We start from the raw sequence: 22,349 nt of genomic DNA on the forward strand, positions 1-22,349 counted from the left end.
AGAACTAGGTTGTTCTTAGTTTTGCATGTTCTAGGGTTTCAATTCAAATAACATGTTCACATGATCTTAGATTAAGGTTTATCACACAGACACACACATATTTACCATGTCTTTTAATTCTTTGCATGCCTAAAATATACTCTTCAATGCTTGTTTTAATCTTTGGGCAGCAAAAAGAAAGCGACAAGTGTGTAAGATTCCTCCTAGTCATGTGCATTGCACATGACCCTTGGGCACATGTTACTTTTTTTTTTTTTTGCTGCCACATAACCCTATATATAACAAAACATTTCCCTAAAAAAATTATTGTTTTTTAGGTGTTGGTGACTTTTTCTCATTAACAAATGTCTCTCTCTCTCTCTCTCTCTCTCTCTCTCTCAATGAAATGGGTGTATTATAAATGAAGTGATAAAAAAAATAGAACATTTGATATTGAGTGTATTGTAAAATGGTGTGTATAAATAGATAAAGTATTTTTTAAGTTATTAAAAACTAAATTTTTTAACACCACAAATATAAATGCTTTTAAACTACCACTGCCAAGAAGGAAGCCAGGACTTGGAGTTAGAAGGGCGGCTCTGTTGTTGGATGCATGCGATGGCTTTTGTTTTTGGCTTTGTTGCTTAGCTGGCAAGAGTTCTCTTTTATTATTATTTTTTTATGTGTGTGTAAAGTGTGTCTTTTGCTGGCAAGGACAAAATTATTTTGTTTAAAATTTTTTAAAGAACCAAGTTGTTTGGTTTTTTTAAAATTGATTGATTGGTCTTAATTTTTTTAGCTTTGCTATCGATAATTTTTGTTGTGCTAATTTTTTTGGGCTTATATATTTTGTTTTAGATTTTAGATTTATAAATTTTTTTATTACCTTTAAAATGAAGAAAATACTAGATCTACAAACTTTTTTACAAATTGTTGTTGTGATGAGTGGTTATTAGTAAGTAAAATAGTGATATAAGTTGTGGGCCAAGATGCAAACCAATAAGAATTTGCTACCTCAAATTTTTTTTTTGAGATAAAAGATAGAGTTACCTCAATATTTGTAAAAAAGTTTGTAGTTGTAGCATTTCTCTTATATTGATTAAGGGAAAAAAATAATTTTATTGAACAAAGTAGTACTTGTACACACACACACACACACACACTTCAATTCTTTAAATAAAAAAGGGGGGGGGGGGTCATTGCCCCCAAGTCCATGAATGACTCCACGTCCATGACCACTGCCACCAAACAAAAACCCCTATGAAATTTACAACTAGCATAGACCCCAAAATGCAAAAACGTCACTGTACATAATCACCATCCTGGCTATGAGACGACTATTATATAAATCTATGATTAGTCCTTCAAAGAACCATTTTCTTGTAATAATAATAATATGAATGGGATGAGGCAAACGGATTTGGATTGAGTGTACCAAGTGCAATTCACCTCAACTCTCACCACACAATTTTTTTTTAATTACTTTTTCATTTTTTTTTTATTTAAGGGCGGAGATTGAAAGTTATATTTTTTAATGCTCAATCTCAACCCTTGATAGTTATAGCATCATTTGATCTCAATCCTGCGATGAACACAAGCATAGAGTTTCTTAAGTGGAGAGTTACAGTACGATAGAGTTTTATCCACCGTTCCATAAAATGGAAATCTAATTTATATTCATAGATGAAAAAAAAAATATAAGAGAAAATATGAAAGAAATAAGTATGATATTTATTTGTAACCTTCATTATTATTGGCAGAAGTTTTGATTTAGGATAAAGCTCTAAAAACATTTTGGATGCAAATACATACAATAACCACATTGTATTATATCTACCAAGGATATGCTATCAAGATAAGATTATCTCCCATCGTCAAAACCCAATAATGCTACATGGTCCCTCACAGTATCATTCACATCAGCACTTTGATTATCAACATCATAATTGTGAGAATCTAATGTCTTGGTGTGCAAGAATTTATTTATTTTTGAGTTAGAATCAACATTGTCTCTGGAATGCTTCTCCATCTTTCTTAAATCCTCCAATTTTGTTGCTACTTCCTTCATAGTAGGCCTATCCTCCCTTTTCAATCTTAAGCACATCTTTGCAAGATTTGCAGCTTCCTTTAGTTGGTCTACATTTTCTTCATATGCTATATGTTTTTCAAGAACTTCAAACAATCTATTATTCTTGGAAAATGAGAGAAAATATGTGGCTAGATCTCTCTCTTCCTCAGGCCTATCAAATGAAAGAGCTTTTTTCCAGTTAATAGCCCTACGAGGACCACTCCAAAGCTATAAACATCACTCTTTTCTATCAATTGACTTGTTTGCATGTATTCGGATCCAAGTATCCCAAAGTTCCTCGCACCATTGTAGCTAATTGTGTTTGGTCTAGTGGAACCAATTTTGAAGTTCCAAAATCTGATACCTTTGCTGTGTAAGTGTTATCCAACAATATGTTTGAAGACTTGACATCTCTATGGATTATAGGTGGAGAAGCTGCAGAGTGCAAATATGATAGTGCTTCTGCTGTTTCTGCGGCTATCCTAAGACGAGTTTCCCATGATATGGTGGACACCTTACTTTCATGATGAATGTGCTCAAAGAGAGTACCATTGGGTATGAATTCATAAACTAGTAAAGGAACTTGTGTCTCCAAACAACAGCCTAATAATTTAACCACATTCCTATGATTAATTTGGGAAAGTACAACTACCTCATTGATGAATTGCTCAATTTGGCTTTCATCTCCTATTTTTGACTTCTTGACGGCCATAATCATATTATTTGGTAAAATTTCTTTATAAACTTTATAAACTATACCAAACCCTCCTCGGCCTATGATTAAAGTTTCATCATAATTGTTGGTAGCCTTTTTCAACTCTTTCATGGTGAAGATTTTGGTTGTTTCAGCTGAATTTTCTTGTTTAGAGAGTTTTTGTTGTAAAATTAAACCCCCATTCTGTTCAAAGAACCTTTGTTTAAGCTTGATCAACTATCTTTTCTTAACTATCAAATACAACCAAGAGCTACAAACAAGCACAACTATGAAGCTTATGCCAATACCTACATTAGAAAGAAATAGAATATTAGCTTTTTTGGCATAATTATAAAGTACATCGAAGAGATACTGACAAGCAGAGCAACGAAGCTAATGCCAACACCCTTTTTTTTTTTTTTCTTTTTTTTTTTTTTTTTTTTTGAGAATCACTTATGCCAACACTTGGTGTTTGATTATATTTGAAAGAAACATGATATTATTTACCATTGTGACTGGACAATCAGAAAGTGCGACTCATGGTTGCCTTTTTCCTTTTAATCTTTTAGACCATGTGAGATTAATTAAATATCTTTATACTTGTGCATCATATCAAATTTTTTTAGAAGAATGCACCCTATAAAATTAATTAATCTATATATAGGAAAAAACTTACATACACTACCGTAGATGCTGTTTTTTAAGTTCTTCTCTTAAGATTCTATCATGTGGTTACTTAACTAAAAAATATACTTTTATCATGTGATAAAAAAACTATTTGGCAGAATCTTAAAAGGAGAACTTAAGGAACAACATCTAAGTAATATACTTAAGTTTTACCCATATAGATTCTGTAATTGAAGTTTAATTTTGTGTCATGTATCCTAAATCATTTATTTCTAAAGAGAGTTTTATTTATTAATTTTAGAATCAAATATGGGACTACATCATAAATATCCATCCAAGTGAGTTATTGCATACAAAAACCAAAGACTCTAGAATTAATGAACATAAAAAAATTTAAAAAAAATTAAAAATGTGTAATTTATATTTTCTACCTAATAATATTCTTACAAGGCTTTTTAAAGAGTTAAAATATATATATATATATATATATATAAATGACTATCAATAATATTTAAATTATATACGTAAGAATTATATTATACATCTTAATATATATCTTTTAAGTATATTTATGCATATGTATAGGGTTACAAGCTAGTTTATTTAAAGCCAAAGCATAGAGAAAATCAAATTAAATTCTAAATTGGAGTCTAATTTTGCACCATGTGTCCTATCTAATTTTAAAATTTCTGTGTCAAGTGAATTATTAGATGCAAAAATTAAATAGTCTAAATTTAATTAAATTCTAAATTGAATTTCAATTGGAGTTTAATTTTGTGCCTCGTGTTCCATCTAATTTTTTAATTTTTGTGAAAATTGAATTATTAGATGCAAAAACCCAAGAGTCAATGCACCCTATATATATATATCCAAAGTAGAGAATTCAATTAGATTCTAAATTGAAGTCTAATTTTGCTCCATGTGCCCTATCTAATTTTAAAATTTTTGTGTCAAATGAATTATTAGGTGCAAAAATCAAAAAGTCTAAATTCAATTATATTGTAAATTGGATTTCATGCAAAAATTCAATTTTGTACGACGTGTCCTATATAATTGTTTAATTTTTGTGACAAATGATTTATTGGGTACAAAAACTGAAGAGTCTAGATTCTAAATCATATATATATATATATATATATATATATATATATATATATATATATTCATTTAAAGCCAAAGTAGAGAATTCAATTAGATTCTAAATTGGAGTCTAATTTTGCTCCATGTGCCCATCTAATTTTAAAATTTTTGTGTCAAATGAATTATTAGGTGCAAAAATAAAAAAGTCTAAATTCAATTATATTCTAAATTGGATTTCATGCAAAAATTCAATTTTATACCTCGTGTCCTATATAATTTTTTAATTTTTGTGATAAATGAATTATTAGGTACAAAAACCGAAGAGTCTAGATTTTAAATCATATATATATATATATATATATATATATATGAGCTGGGTTTAAGTTATACCTAGTATAATTTTAAGCAATATTAAATCACTTAATATTTTTTAACTGGATGCGAATTTTAGCAAATCTACTGTTAAATTACATTATCTTCGTATATTTTCCATTCTTACAAAATTTTAATGTGATCAAAGATTTATAGTCCAATGTGATCAAAGATTTATAGTCATGTCATCAATCAATTGATTAAATTTAAGTTTTTGTAGTTTAAAATAATGCATGAAAAATGAGTTTATGGATCAAATAGTAAATAACATACAATTAACATGAAAATTAGCATAAATGTCAAGAACATATAGAACATGTAATTTAATGGTAGGATTTTCAAAATATGAATATTATAACAAGTTATTGGGTAGTATAACATTACTTATAACTACATTAAGTGTAACTTGAACCCATAACTTAAAAATTCATGACTTAAAAAAGGTGTAAGTTGTAACTTACACGATATATAATTTAAACTCATACACACACACACTACTAGTTTGGAGTAGTTAACTAACTTAACACCTTCCAGAATCTTGTACACGTAGGTACATATAGATACATAGAACAGAGATCTGTCTCCATCTATTGGTATATTTCATGCATGAATGAAGCTTTTGGTTGTGAACCAGCGCGCTTTCACAGTAATGGCATCACCGCTGGGGCTGAGATTTATAGGCCGCAAGGCTTGTTTGCGTTGTGAAACGGGAAGGTGGGGTTTCCATGGTGCAAGGAGCTTCCAGAGGAATTGGCCTTGAATTTGTGAGCTTTCTTTACTTCCTCTTTCCTTTTCTTCTTTATTGGAGTACAACATTTCTCTATAAAAAGTTTACTTACAATTTTAACATTGATTGCTCAAGTGAAATGTTAAATTTTCGTGACATTCTGTTAATGTTGCATCCTGCCAAAGCTAATCAAAGAAAAAGATGAAAATTAAAGCTTGTTCCCAATTTAGAGTTAATTTAAGTCAATTACTAACAAGCGTGTGCATGTTTTGTGATACTGATTTCCAACTCCAGTTACCAAAATTAAAGTCAAGGGTTAAAGTTCAAGATATAAAAAAGTGGAAATAACCAACCTTTTTTTTTTTTTTTTTTTAATTCGATAGTTACAATAAGTGAGACGGGATTTAAACCTGTATGTTTTTGTTGGATACACCAAGAGGTGTCATTTTAGGTGTATGTTTTTGTTGGATACACTAGGAGGTGTCATTTTAGCTACAAGGATCTTTGCTAATTAGGGGTTTGTTTTGTCAAAATTAGCAGTTGTCCTATTACCAACATGTGGGATTTTTTTACTTTTTAAATGAGAGATAAAGCGGGGACAAATTTGATCTCGAAAATACTTAATCTGATAATAATGATAAATTAATAGTTGTCCCAAAAGCTTAAGTTGTTAGGAAATATGAGTTAATCACTTAATCATTGTTCTAAAACTTTTTAAAAGCTTGGTCTTACGACATAGAGTTAGGACGCCTAATTTCATTGGCATTGCAAGTTGCAGCAAACTCAATACCAAGGGCCCTGCAAAGTGCCATTTATCTCACCAAAGAGAAGTATTATCCCCATTTCCAATCTGGTGCTTAAGAAAATGCCTTGTTGTATCCTTTAAAGTTTAAGAGCATTGAAAAGGTTGAGGAGACAATCATAAAGCTAATTGCAACTCAAAACATAGGTTTTTAATTCAAGCAACCCATGGATATCAAGATAGAGTGAATAAGGAGAATATTATACTTCTCATTACTAAGTCTTTTTTCCAATCACCATTTTTTCTAAAACCTAAATCATTCTCCATATTTTGATAATATAAAAAATATATATTCCAACTAAGCTTAGCCCCAAAAGCTTTATCTGAAGCTCCCTGTCACAAGAAAGCACAGAAGTTTTAGTCAATGGCCTTTACGACCTTTGGGGGAAGAATGAACTTTTTTAGTAATGTTGTGTTTAATATTTTAAATTTAGACTTTTATGCATTGGTGTATTGATTTAAATATTTTCGAAAGTAATAATTTTAAGAGGAGGCTTTACTTGTCATCAAGTAGTGGAAATTTTCCACCCTGTCAAGATGTGGAAAAAATTGCCTTGTTCACAAACTGCCTTCTTGTCCTTTTTTGGCCTACTCTAATGTGGGTGGTCAATCCACAGTCATTGTCTTTGCTACTCTGGTATAAACCTTGAAGCATGTTCTGTGTAACACCTCATATTTTTTATACCAATTTAATTATTATACGTAAATTATAAAAGAGGCCTACAATTAAATAAATTAAATTGATTTGGGCCTAAGATATTAAAAATGAGATATATACTATGGAATACGAAGCCCAAGTGAGGTGACATAAGTAAATATATATGGGCCTTGTTAAGCCTTAAAAAAAATAATTAAATAAATAAAACTCTAGCTTTCTTTCTCTTTAGTCACACGTGTATTTTGCTGATGGGGCATCCTTTTGCTTCAGCCGACTGTTGAGCTTTGCTTTTCTTCACTGTGGCCCTGAGATTGGAGTCTACAGATATGGTTTGTTCCCACTCTTATAGGAGGCATCTCTTACTGGTGTACCTGATAGAATAATAGGGCTACTCTATGGTTATTTTAAAATTGTATATAGCCTTGTTAATTCCTCCACCATTTGTCATGCACCTACACTCTTATCATTGTCCAATATATACCCAGCAACGTCCTTTATGTCTTGCAGCATCAAGAGTTATGAGTCATTTATTAGATGATCTGAGATATGTAACATATGGCTAGAGAATCATCCCACGTTTTCAAGGAGGAATAGTGCTTGAAATTGCTTTAGTAGCTAATAGGACAATAGGCATGACTTCATAAAATCTAACCTATCAATATATTAAATGAAGAAGGACTTTTAGGCATACATTCTGATCTCATCAACCCCCATTTATCCTTATATCATGGAAAATGATGTCCTATGATTATTATTATACTAGTGTTTAACCCGCGCATTGCGCGGGGTCGTTTTACATATTAATGAGCTTTGTTTTAATAACGTGGTATATTTAAGCATATAGTGTCCAATGTCCCCTAAAAATTTTAAAAAATATTTTTTTCACATCACTTCTTGTGTGTACTTCCTTGCTATGAGGGACTAAAAAAAAAAAAAAAAACTGATTTTAAGCAATTAAAATTTACTTGACAATTTCAAATAGCAAATCTGCTATTCCTAAGAACCACAATGAATCACACCGAACTAAATCTTGCAAGACAATTTCAATTTTACAACCAAAATGTTTAAAAGAAAATAATGGCTAACTAACTAATGATATTCTCTTTATTTCGCTTATTTTTTGTAAGATTCAATTGTGTAGAGTAGTATTGATGCCACAACCAGCTGATGAGGCTCTTCCCAAGGTTGAGCGACCATCCATGATGTAGGGGTAATTTGAGAATGCTGTTGTTGGTATTGACCAAGCAAAAACTCATGGATTTAAAACTAAGAATAAATTGTGGCAAGGCAAAGTGTTTGGTTCCAAAGAGTTCAGGTTGAATTCTTTGTATGCCTGAATTCTGTATGGTACAACCATGTGTCGACTCTGTTTGCCCTGTCTGTAAGTAGTAGTTCAAAACACCAATGAAGAATAGAGGTGTGTAACTTAGCACTATGCCAATTGCGGCAAGACATGAACCCATTGTGAATCTGGCTTTAAACAATTAAAACTTACATGACAATTTCAAATAGCAAGTCAGGAAAATATTAGTCAAATAATAATGCATAGTAAATAGTACATGGGAATTTCAAATTCTGAAGCCAAAACAATACATAACCCTTAAAAGGGACATTGAATCCAACTTTTTAATCGTAAAAGAAAAAAGAAAAAGCTATAGTGCATCCCAAATCCATAATTCCAAAAAAGCTGCAATCATACACATAAAATCTAAAAAGAAAACAACCACCCTCAACCCACAATATATAATCAATACAAAATTCCACCTGTCACATATAAAATACATTATCAATAGTAGATGGGAAGCTCAAATTCTAAAACTAAACCAATTCATAACCCTTCACTAAAATTCATGACAATATGTATAATGAAAATGACGTACAATAACCCTTCCTTGGCCTTGTTTAGCAATTGTTGAAATGTGGGCTTGTTCAAGAACGAAATAGGAATCACAAATCACTTCTTTTCACCTTCTCCAACATATACTGCAAGGTAGTCTTTTGGAACATCTAAAGATTTTGAAGCTGCATGTTTTGAAAATGAGTTTGATCGGCGGAGAATGTGCATAGCATGTATAATACCAAGCAAACAAATAGCCATTGCTATCTGTCTCTATTATTGCCTGAAAAATGGCAAAGATCATAGATGAGGAGGAGGAAGAAGTAAGGATTTGATACCAGAGGATGTGAAGACTTGTGGCTGTGGAATGATATGTATGTGTATATGTAGGTGCATGGTGTATGTGAAGATCTCTGAAATTTGAAGTGAGAGGTGTAGAGGAATTTGGGCGGGAATTGGTGAGAGACATGAGCATTTGAAGGATCACATGGACCTGTCTTTCAACTAATAACCAAGAACTTGGTAGTGAGTAGTGTCTACTTAATATTTGTTAGAACATGTTTTGGCCAAGATTTTCTGGCAGAGAAACCAAAAAGGGACCCAGTTGAATCAAGGATATGTGGAATGAGAAATTCTGAACAACTGGCTGATCACTTATAATTAAATGGGACAGGTTGAAACAAATGTCTAACTGGGACCAGATAAGCCGCTTCAATAATATGCCCTTTGGATAAACAATTACCTACATTTGTAAGATCCTGCATCTTTTTACACAGTTGAAATTTTAAGATAACCGCTATGGAATATTCTCAATGAACCAATATTTGTAGTCTAATTCTCAACTTGCATGATATCTCAATCCAGGGGAAAAAAGAAAAGCAAACAAATAAAGTTACCGGAAAAGAAACTCATTTTCTCAACAAAGTGCAAAATGGTCTTATGTTCAAAATTGAAGCTGACTATGAACTTTTAAATTACTATGACACTATCAGGAAAAAACAAACCCAAGGCTACAATTTCAAGGAGAAATAATTCACTGTTTCATTTAGATAAATTTGAGTTTGATAGTATCATCATTTGGTTTTAATTGAACTCTCTGAACAATAGAAGAATATTGAGTACTTCAACCAAACAAAGATTTTCTTTTGCTAGCTTGTAAATCTATTACAAACTTAAGTATTGAGACCAATTGACAACAGAACACAATATAAAATAGTAGAACCCACTTCTTAATCTTTAAGATTGCAATCTGAAGATGGTTCTTCTCCCAAACCCAAACCATGGATTATGAGACATGAAGGCACCATACTCAACTCTAAGCACTAAGTTTTTGACTTAAGTGTATAAATATACATAATTGTGCTGAAGTCAGTATTTTGATGCAGGGACTGTGATGTGCTTCTGTTTAGGCTAGTTCGAATTTGGGAATGCATATTAATCACATTCTATATTTAATACAGCACATGGCTTCTACTTCTAACAACTTCCTAAAATCTAGCTTGTGCATGTGCCAATGGCTGACAATGAAAGCAGTTATGTAATCACTCAAGTTAAGGGGACAATGGTTAGTTCAGAATTTTTTCACCTTTACTTCAGAAAAAATATTGCATTTTGATATGTTATTTAATTGATAATATATGCATCAGAATCTGGTCAATCCAGAAGCATTTGATAATGAAATAAGTGGGTCAAGATTTGGACAGAAACTCGTACCAATGCTCTTTGGTCTTTGTATTAAAGTATTACTGGATTGTACCAAATTTAGAAATGACTCATTCTTTAGCTTGGCAGAAAATAGCTCACTTTCAATGGATTTTCCTTGTGAAGAATGTGTAGAATAATAAATGGAAAGCAAAACAATACATATTTTGACATGATTTGGCAAACTCTATGTCTACAGCCGGCAACACCAGACAAAAATCTCCACTATCAATGATAATTACCACCAGTCATAAAAACCAATCATAAACTCTCATAACCCTCACAAATATAAACTAACCCAAATCCTTAATACACCTAAAGATGCTTTCATAATAGACTGTCTTCTAATTAACTCTTACGCACACAACAACAGGCTACACCACGACTCTATTTATAAGGCCTACTGCTCCTCATTTATTCTTTGAGCTCCTCCTTATTATTCTTCTAGCTAAATAGAATTCCAAAACCAACTTAAAAACCTCCAAACTTATTCTTTCATGGGCTGGACTTAACAACTTCTAAAATCTAGCTTGTGCATATGCCTCCAACCAATTTTCCCTCCAACTTGGCACATTTGAATATAGCTACAATAATCACATGAGACATATGAAATACAGCCCTGAAGCTTGGCTGGCCATGTGCCATGTCACTCCCTTGTGCCATGTCAACATCTTCTGTGTATTGCATTAGACTCTTGCATCTTCCATGTATTGCATGAGACTCTTGCATCAGTCTTATACTCTACATGTAATGTATTAGTTTCACAGTGCATGACATGCTAGAATTTCACTTCCTAAAATACTACATAACAGCAGCTTGCGTGGATTTAGTTTCACAGTCTTATTTCTATCTAATCAAAAACAGCAAATAAAGACATCTTCATTGATCTCACTCCTCAAATTTTTACACCCAAATGCAATGGGTAGGACAAACTTCCCTTTCACAATCCTAACATTCATATGAAAATCTGCTAACCCAAGTTTTTGACTAATGCTAAATTAATCATTATGCATGAGCATGGAAATACCTTACTTTGATGCATGAAATGCATAGGAAGTCAATGAAATTTAGAGAAGATATAGGGCTTACCAATTGATAGAGAGCAACAACAATTAATAAGGAATAAATATGCGTAAGGAATTTGAAGGAGAAAAGGGTTTATCCATGTGTGTCTGATCAAATGGGAGAATTTGACAGTTATAAAATGGGTCAGATTGTAAGAGGTGCTATTGTTCCTTGATAAAAGAAAAGGGTTCTTTTCAATTTTTGAAGAGGCAAAATTGGTTTGTGATTTTGGATTTTCTATTCCCTATGTCTGTTGTTTTGAAACGGAAAACACAAATGGAACGAAAGTGGGCCAAATTTGGTAAACTACACAGATTTAGTATCCGAAACAGTAAAATTAACAAAGCTATACTGACCTTGTGTGTATGAAGTTGCAGAAACGAAACGGCCAGAGAACGAACAGGGGAAGAGTTTCAGTAATCTCAATGAAACAGAAAACAAAAAACAAAACAAAAGCAAATATCTAAAATTGAGGAAACAAACATTTTGATAGAAAACCCAAAATCCCAAAACAAAAACGAATCAAATCTAAACCCATTCAACAAAAAAAAAAAAAAAATCAATTAAAGTAACATTTCATACCCAAATCTAAAAAATGGAAAGAAAAAAGACCAGAGCCGGTTTCGACGATCTGGGTGGCAGATGTATGGCTTAACGGTTTCTTTTTGTGTGCTTGCAGTTCCGGCGGTCTAAGTCTGGTGAGCAACCCAAATTGCAGTAAACATAAATTATAGTTATCGCAGATTTAGGTTTTTACTTGTAAAAATTTATAATAAAAAAATCGAAAAACAAAGAAAGCAAAAAAAGAAAACTCACTCTGTAACAGTGCATCACCAGTCGAGGGAAGCAAGAATTTTGGTGGTCAAAGTCCGATGGTGGTACTGGCCTGAGAGGTCTCTAACTCTGCCTCTTTCTCTATTTCTTTCTCCAGGTCTCATCACCTATCTATTTCTATCACCGTGGAGCAAGTTTTTTTGTTTTTTTTTTTTTTAAGCGGTTAGTTTCCTTTTATACCGGGCTCCCAAAATGTGTTTTAACGCAGTGAAAAATTATAATTTGTAGTTTTTAAACGGTGCTGTAGCATTACCAAAAAATGTAATATATCACTTTTTAAGGCGTGTCTGAATTTTAGATAGACACTTTTTTTATTTGCAAACGTGGCAGGGTCTAAAAAGTCAAGCATTGTAACATACAATTATTTTTTTAAAAATTGTATACATGTCTGAATTTTAAATAGGCAGTTATCCTATTTGTCAACACGTCCTTAAATGTAGGAATCAACTTTCTCTCAGCTTCGTCTATTATATATAAAATATATAGAAGATATAGATATGGAGAACTCTCTCCTTCCCACTCTGTATCTGCGTTTTTTTTAGAATATTGGAGCATTTTAACCGGTTATTTCATTTTATACTGAGAGGCTCTCACACGGTGTGTTAAGTTATCACACGGCAAGTCTCCAGACGCACCGTACGGTATTTTTTCTTACGTGTCAACGCCTCCTTAATTGTGGCAAAACGCTTTTGCTTTTTAGTTGAAGACATGGCAGAGTTTAAAAAGCCAAGCGTTGTAATGTGCGGCTGTATTTTTTAAAAACTGTATACGTGTCTAAATTTTAAATAGGCAGTTATCCGATTTGTCAACACATCCTTAAATGCAGGAACTAACTTTCTCTCAGCTTCGTCTATTATATATATATAGATATATAGAAGATATAGATATAGATATAGATATAGATATAGATAGATATAGATATAGATATAGATTAAACTAGGAGTGATGGATATATCTACATGACAAGAAAGGATGTGAATTGTAGATTGATGAGATTTCCCTTATTCGGCCATTTTGAAGTCTTGAATATTCATGACTATATCAATGGAAAAAAAAAAAAAAAAAGTTTTGGCAGCAATATTTTTTTAAGTGAATAAATGAAAATTTTTGGATATATTAGTATTGTCTAGGATAAAATTGTTTAACCGTAAGAATAGGTTTTTGAGAAGGAAATTGTGTATTGATGGACCTATCTTTGGTGTTGCTAGGTTATAATTCTACTGATCTATTGTGATTCAAGGGAGGTTGATTTCTTTTATTGAGCAACTAAAAGGTAAGTGGTGTTTGCTAATTTTGGAGGCTTTTCCAAAACAACGTTTGATTATTAAACTATTCTATATTAAATAAATATGTTGATATTATATACAAATTGATACTTTATAAATGCTTGATGTGCACGTTGAATATTCATTTTATGAAAAACATGTGGGACAACCTAAATTTATTTAAACTTGTATGTGTGAATATGTATTTATATTTTGAGAATTATGAATGGATTATTTATGTGAGCATCTTGAATATGTTTTGAAAACCTATGGCAAGTCGTGATTAAAAAGCTCAGTATTGTGTTAGTCCTTAGCAAGGGACAATCATACTGCAGCCAGTCCTTAGCAAGGGACGGTCCCAGAAAAGGGGACAGTGCACATTTGGTAACTCCTTAGCAAGGGAGTATACTATTGAGGATCCAAAAAGGAAACTCCTTAGTAAGGGAGTGCACCTTTAGATTCCAAAGGAACCAACCTTAAGAAAAGGAATGAAAATGAAGTTCTAGTCCAAAAAAAAAAAGGAATAGCACAACCCTGTCAACGGGACGTAAACGTTGACCACGAGTAAAGCCTAGGAAATTGTGTTTGTGATGGTATTGATATATATATATATATATATACACACACACACACACTATGATGGCTCACTATATAAAAATTATTATTTCTTTTATATGAAATATTTGATGATAAAATATTGATGAGGTATGAGTAATGAATTGTTTGTAAGAATTATTTTTTTAAGGTTATTCCCACACCCTAATGTGAGTGAATTCCACTTATTGAGTTATCTCACCCCCCTTTATTTCCCCTTACAGATACATTAGAAGGATTATTGGAGTAGAGATTACTAGGAGTCAATAGTTACGAAGTATTTGTGGGACTAAAGATTTTATTTTTATTTTTATGGTATTAAACATTGTACTGGAGAATTATTTTAAGGATGTTTTTAATTTTTGGTGGATTTAGAGCTCTGACATTTGTGATGAAATTTTTAGGTTGCTAGATTCTTTTATTCAATATTTTTATGGATTTTTCGGATTAAATAGAACTTTATTGCTTATGATTTTGGGAAGTTACATTCTGAACTCTGGTTTGGCGTGCTTTGGTTGGTTTTCTGCTCTTCCAATAAGTCTGCTGCAAAATTGCTGGTCATGATTAGACAAGAGTTTTAGATGTCTTTTGGAGGCCACCATTAAGGGTATATAGGTATAACGGTTGCTAAGTGATTCTCTAATTTTTCAGATGAATAAAAAATCTTCCACTGTATAATTTTTATGGCTACCTCATGAGTTTATGAAGTAATAGTTACTAAAATTTAATTTTCAAGTTGTTTTTATGAAGGGAGATAAGTTGTTTAAGGGTGCCAAAGTTGAACGTCTACAGTTACTGATGATTATCCTCATGGCTCTTCCATGATCTTATGAACCTGTACTTTTTAGCATTTCTAATTTCTACTGGGTTGCATCCTCACTCTCTTTTGTGTCAGATGCTGCTTCATTTTGAGTGTGCAGAGTCTGAACTTTATGGAGCATCAGTACCGTTGTGACGTTGTCAATAATCATTAAATTAGATTTCTAGGTATTTGAGTTGCATTGTTTCTACCATAATCTGTAGATGCTTGTGACAAGTTTTTTTATGCTTGTGCTCTGGTCCAGTACTTCTATTCTTGAATTAAGTGAATTCTTCTGGTGCAACGAGGTCACAGAAGTCTCATTTTGATTTTAGAGTTTGTCTGCATTAAATTGAGATTGACTCTAATGGACCATTAAGAGATAGGAATTAAATCAATGAAGCATTAGTTCAAGTAAATCCTTGTAATCATGTGACTTATTTTCTGCCTCATATAGGTTAAGCAGCTGCTGGAGAAGAATGAGAAAGGGCATGTTGTTGCTACTTGCCGTAATCCTAATGTGGCATCAGGGCTTCTACATCTGAAAAATAGATTTGCTGAAAGACTTAGCATTCTACCATTGGATCTGACCATTGAAAACACCATAGAGGTTATATGACCACTTAATCAAAAGGAAAACTTTTCATCTTTCCAAGATGATTTTTGTACTTTTTCAGTTCGGTACCTTTCAACTATCTAAATCTATTAATCTTGATTCAGTAGACTGATGCAATTAAGAATTTTTCTTTTCCTACAAGCATTATTTGAGGTCAATGATATTGGTTTTGCACTTTTGAGATTACTTGGAAAATTGTTAGGCCTTTGGTAGAAATGCAAACTAAGTATAGAAAAATTGGAGGTTTATTGATATGGGTGTTGAAAGGTTGTTTAGTTTAATTTTGTCAAAAAATAAAATAAAATAAAAAGGAAGATTTGCAACTTTTGCTTCCTTTTTTTTGGGTCTTGTCAATGATATGGTACATTATTAGTTAAGATTATAGAATTCCCACATATCACCAACAAATTTAGTATTTGTTCTTTACCCTGATATTATGTCACATTTCAGGCGTCTGCAAAGTCTATTAGAGAAAGATTTGGTTCTTTGAACCTTCTTATTAATGTATCTGGAATTCTATCAATCCCTGATGTGTTGCAATCAGGTACAGCTTGTTACATTGTTTGAAGCATGATTTTTGTTCGATGTTTCACAAAAGTTTAAACATGGTAGAAAAATTATAGTCTGCCTTTGTTTCATCTTATAAAAAAGTCAAAATATGATCATTTTTTTTTTTCAAAATATGTATATCTTTGTTTGGTATTATAAATATTAATTTCATTCATTTTTAACTAATTGTAGCATTGAACATAGTAAAAATATTTAACAATCGTTAACTATCCAATGCATTGCATTGGTTAGCAACTAATAAAATAAAATAAGATTATGCTGGGATCCACTACAACTAAGAACAAAAGTATTGTAAAAAAATTGTGGACAGAGTATTTCTCTTTTATTATGCCCTATACTTTCTCCTTTTACGCACTTGTCTCAAACCCAATTAAAAATTTAAAAGTTTTTGTGGGTACTTAGGATTTTCACCTCGGACCAAGGGCTGGCCTTGTAATCTCGTAGGCTTGACACCTTTGTGTCCCACATCGAAGAGAACTTCCCCCACTTAAGTAGCTGATGGTACACTACTCCTTCGCTTCAAAGCTTATAAGGCAGAAAGTGGGAGAAATTCTCTTCAATGTGGGACACAAAGGTGTCAAGCCTACGAGATTACAAGGCCAGCCCTTGGTCCGAGGTGAAAATCCTAAGTACCCACAGTTTTATTCCGTATGCATCTCATTTGAATTTAGAAAATCCCAAAAACATACATTTGTTTTGAATCAAACTAGATGGAACTAGTTGAATCAACTTAAATTTCAAATTTTATCATTTTTATAAAGAAAAAAAAAACTAAAAAACCTAACTTTGAAAATATAAATTATTTCAACTAAATTTAGTAATTTTTGTAGATTAAATTAAACTTTATTTACCGTATAATCCAATAATTATCATGCATCCTAAATACTCCAGATCCATAATAATTCATTATATTTATGCCACTATAAAAACTCTTGAAAATACCACCGCACACCCTTGGTGTGTTGGTCACTCCATAAGTATAAATGCTTGTGGGGTGTGGGGAGTAAGGGTCGGGATTCAAGTCTCCAGGAGGGAGCTTCACACGCATATACACTTAGATTAGGGTAGAGTAGAAATTCTATCTTGTATCAACAAAAAAAAAAAAAACTCTTAAAAATTCAATATAAGATTTTGAAAATCATTGTAAGAATACATGTGGTCAACCTTAGCTAAATTTTTTAATCTCAAAATTTTGGGACTAAGGTTTTGCTGTTGTTAAAATACCTAAGGTATAAAACTCAAACATAAATCCTAACTAGTCTAAAATTTTCTATCCAAACTCACTTAAAATTTTTGAAACACTTACTATTGTCCTAAGGTCAGATCATCAAAAAACCCATTAAATACTAGCCTCTAAACACACGTGTTGCGGGTGCTCAGAAACTCTTCTAAAATTAATAATTTGTATCTATTATAATTTGGAATTTTTTTTTTTGCTTTTCAAAAAAATAAAAATGATAAACTTTAGAGATAAACAACAACTGTAATTTCTTTTTTAAACGTGTGTTTGAAAGTGGTGTAGTGATATAGAGAAAAGTTTGGGTAGGAAAAATAAGATGAACGTGAGAGAAAAGAAGGCTAAAATTTAGGAGTTCTCTTAGTTTTTTATTTTTTAAATTGGGGTTTTTTACATTTATTCGGTTGAAAAAGAAATATAAAAAAACCCTAGATTTTAAGGAATAAAAAGATGAATGTGAAAGGAAAAAATCCTAAATTTTAGGAGTTTTGTTTTTGAATTCGAAATGAAATTTGTTATTTGATATTTATGACTCTATTTCTAAGAGATATTACCCTTCATTAATGAAGGTATTTTTGAACCACATAAAAATTCAATTCAAAGAGAGGAATCCTCGTATAGATAACTAGCCTTTGAGTGCATGCTCAAAGGCTCTTTTATTTTTTGGGTAAAGATTAATAATTTGCATCTATTATAATTTAGAAATTTTTTTATTTTTCAAAAAAATAAAAAGGACTAGCCTCATTGCACGCGCTTAAGTGGATAAAACAATTTGAAATTCAACAAAAGAGTGACCCTATTTTTTAGGCAATGTTTTGGTGGGAGTTAGAGTTGTATTTTTACTGGATTGTCTTTTAGTTTTGTCTCTACTTAAAGATAGGCCGTGTATGGGCATTTTTGAACCAAAAAAATGAGGATCCCAAATAGGAGGAACCTCTTAAATAATAGTATGGATAAACTTTAAAGATAAGCAATAATTGTAATTTCTTTTTTGAACGTAAAGGGAAAAAAATCTTAAATGTAGGAGTTCTTTTTTTGAATTAAAAATGAAAATTTTTATTTGACATTTATAGCCCTATTTCTAAATAAAGTTACCCTTCATTATTGAGGATATTTTTGAACCACATAAAAGTCTAGTTTTTTTTTTTTTTTTGAGAAACAAACACATACACACACAAGGGAGAGGAAAATAGTTCTAACACAAAAGCACACCACAACTCTACTAAAAAACCATGATACATAAAAGTCCAGTTGAAAGAGGTGAATCATCTTATATATAGTATAGATATAAATAATCAATTACCATCAAATATGAGGATCTGATCCTCCAAAAATAATGAGAAGTTTCATCCACACACAATCAAATGCAAATTCCAGAGGCATATCATCAAGTGCTAGGGTGCAATACAGTAAGTATACTTACCAACTAAGAGGGTAACGAGTCGTGATGATTGATTGGGAACACAGATTCCTGCACTTACGTCCAAATGGTACCCCTTGATGCAAGAACAAGTAAAATTCCCTAGTCCATTAATACACTTTTGTCCCGGGAGCTTGCAATGATTGGGGTTTTCACATTCGTTTATGTCTGTAGATGTAAAACTCATCATTAACTTAAAAAGAACTTTAGTTAATCAAAAGCAATCATATATTAATGACCAAGAATTTTTTTTTTTTTTTAAAGTCATAAGTGTGTTTATTCTTCTTGCTTGGAGAAAAGAAATGACATATTATTAAAATGAAATGGAAGAGTATTAAATATAAGAAGTTTAAAAGAGTTTCAATTCCTATTTTCTTTTTTAATTGATAAATTATATCCTCTAATTTTGACAATTTTTCAATTCAATTGTTTTTATTTTTCCATTTCAGTCCTTGAACTTTAATCTCTTTTCAATTCAAACCCTCTTTTTAATTATGTGCAATATTTCCATTGTTTTTAACGCTTTCCACTTTTCAAAATACGTTGTTTTTATGGAGGTAGACACTAGACAACAAAATTCCTATACGTGAATTCGATTGAAATTGAAGAGGAAAGAAAGACTCGATTCAAAATATGTAGGAATGGAAATAAAGCAAGGCTAGGTTAGATTAGGCATGCCCCGTCCCCATCACTTCCCCTTTTATGAGAGTGAAATTTTTTTTATTGAAAGTACCGTAGATAAAGTTAAAAAGTAGCTAAAATAGTACAATGAAACTCATATAGTACGAAAAAGTGCAATGAGATCCATAAATAACAGCAAAAGTAAACTAAATAGTAAACAAAACAAAAAACTAACTTTTTAAACCAATGTCAAACGCACACGAAGTGAGCAAGGTTAGAGCATGATAGGTTCTAGATGGATGGAGAGGTATCTTGTTCTTCATAATCAGGTGGTCTTGAAATTGACAACGTAGAGATGGAAAAGAAAGGTGGACAAAGATGATTGTGAAAGCACTAAGAGAAAACAAGTTTTCTTTTTTTAAATGGTAATAGATCGAATATGTACGTATCATTTAAAATATATATATATATATATATATATATATATATGATATTTATTAAAAAAATTAAATCATATGAATAAATAGCTTAAATAAAAATTATGTATACACAATTAGGAGTAAAGTGAGGTGAGCAAAACTCCTTACTATCTAGTCACTTTTTTGAGGTGAGAAAATCCTCTATGAGACAAAGTAAATTAGATGTGGCTAAAAATATTTTACATCCTAAAAATAGGGTTAAGAGCAATTATGATGGAGTGAACTATAGGTTGAAACTCTATCTAATTTGTCAAAAAAATATGTTAAAATTAGAAGGAATAATTTGTCATTTAGGTTTTTTTTTTTTTTTTCTTTTAAAATTTGTTTTGAAAATTTAGTGTAGATCCATAAATTAATACCTTGGCAACCGTGTTGAAGGTATGGATTCCCATGGTAGCCTTCCTTGCACTTACAACGGTACCCAGACCCGTTGTCAGAATCGATGCAAGCGCTATTACCTCCACATGTGTAACTTGATTTGTTCACGACATCTTTACATGTCTCAATACCGATCGCCCAATCAAGAACTACGGGCGTCATTTTTTTGTGTTGTAGACTGTGAAGGGAATCGATGGAGAAATTGAACATGGTTTGTTGGCTAATAAATGCATAGCCACAAGGATTGAGAGCCCCTACTTCTGTGTGATTTTTGAAACTGCGGGATTCCATAGCAACATAATGCAACCCATTAGGAATATCTACCTCGCAACACCCAACACCAGAGCAAGACCCATTGACTATGTACCTACTGCTTCCACAAACGGAAACGCAGCCTGTTGAGAAATTTTTATCATCTTGCTGGAAATAAAGGTATGCATAAGTGTCACAGTCAACGGACAATGAACCTGTTTTGAGTGTTAGAGATGGTGAAATTGAGGCCCGATTAGAGCCACACTACGTTCGACGTACTAGGATCCCGCACACCCTGTTTATAACAGTCCTTGGCTATATACACCAAGACGTGAGCCTGACCTTCGAGGGAAAAGTTTGTAACCGTTAAGTTTCCCAGAATTGGTTGAGTTGGGCCTAACGAGTTGGTACAATTGACGAGAAAGTTTTGATTTTTGGAGCAACCTTCTGTTAGGCCAAATGGATAGGGACTTTCCACATCTCCACACTTGTCGGGGCAGTTGGGCAGCGCTATTGGAAATGCTATTGCCGCGGCTGCCAATTCAGATAACATCACAGCAACCCAAGTGACTTGTATAAGAATCCCAAGGAAACCCATATCCCCACTATTCGGTATTTTTCCTAGAAGAGGGGTAAGAGAGCACCATGTTTGTGCATGGAAAACATTCCATACATGCTGCTTTTATAGGTGCCGAAAGCATAACTTGCATTCAAAAACGCAGTTTGTGGTGGATTTTAATTAGCACAATAGGATAATGTTCTTTTTTTTTTTTTTTCAATGTTCTTGATAATACAATAAAGACTTGGGTGATATATATATATATATATATATATATATATATATATATATATATATGTTTGGTCTAGTGTCTTTATTTTTCTTTTTTTCTTTTTATAAATTTGGATAAGTTTGTTTTGAAGATATGGATTAATAGAAAAATATCTTACTTTGTATGTATTTTAAGTGAAATTGGAGGTATATTTTTACTAGGTTGTTTTCAAGTTTTTTCCGGTTAAACGTAAGGCTTAGAAAATCATCTTATAGATAGTACTAGAAACTCTTCTATTTTTGGGGTAAAGATTAATAATTTGCACTCATTATAATTTAGGTAAAGATTAATATCTAGGGGTGTGATGAAAAAATTATTTCACTCACAAAACTCACAAACTACTTATCAATTATCATGTATGTGTTATTCTCACAACTTCCCATTATCATTTGTTATAAAAATTGCAACCAAAAAAATTATGATAATTTTTAATATTAACCTCCAACTCCACTTGTAGATTATAGAAAACAAATGAAAAAAACAAAGCAATATAATTTAACAATTTTTTGTGGGGTCCACCTCAAATTTTATGATTATATTTGTGTGAGTTTCAAGACTTTTGAATTTTTTTTTTGTTGATATATATATTGGTTGGGTTTGCTTCTTCTTTCTATTTTACAATATTGATATAATAAAAATTATCTTGTTTATTACATTTTCCAACTACAAAAATACCTAGAGTTGTGACGAGTGTTTTGCTCGGGTAAAATAATTTTTTCATCCATGAGTGTTTTGCATGTGATGTATCTCTAATATACCAAACAAAAAATTAATAATTATTCAAAAATGAGCCAAAAAAATACCTTTAAATTATATGCCACACGCAGCACAAAAGTTTCAACAC

General features: G+C 31.8%; 1 long non-coding RNA gene and 1 pseudogene across 2 annotated transcripts; both read right to left on the reverse strand.

The window, feature by feature from the left end:
• LOC142614985 (wall-associated receptor kinase 2-like) overlaps nt 1-21,273 on the reverse strand; it is a 101,005-nt pseudogene extending 79,732 nt beyond the window's left edge.
• On the reverse strand, nt 8,525-12,564 carry LOC142614986 (uncharacterized). 2 transcript variants are annotated; one of them, XR_012840625.1, is made up of 2 exons: nt 12,427-12,564; nt 8,525-9,127 (listed from the first exon to the last, which is right to left on the reverse strand). It is a non-coding gene; the product is annotated as an uncharacterized LOC142614986 (long non-coding RNA). The 2 variants fall into 2 exon arrangements; XR_012840624.1 differs by lacking the exon at nt 12,427-12,564 and adding an exon at nt 11,967-12,177.
• Nucleotides 21,274-22,349: the final 1,076 nt, after the last annotated feature.

Source organism: Castanea sativa, chromosome 11 (genome assembly GCF_040712315.1).
Source record: "Castanea sativa cultivar Marrone di Chiusa Pesio chromosome 11, ASM4071231v1".
Taxonomy (NCBI): Eukaryota; Viridiplantae; Streptophyta; class Magnoliopsida; order Fagales; family Fagaceae; genus Castanea; species Castanea sativa.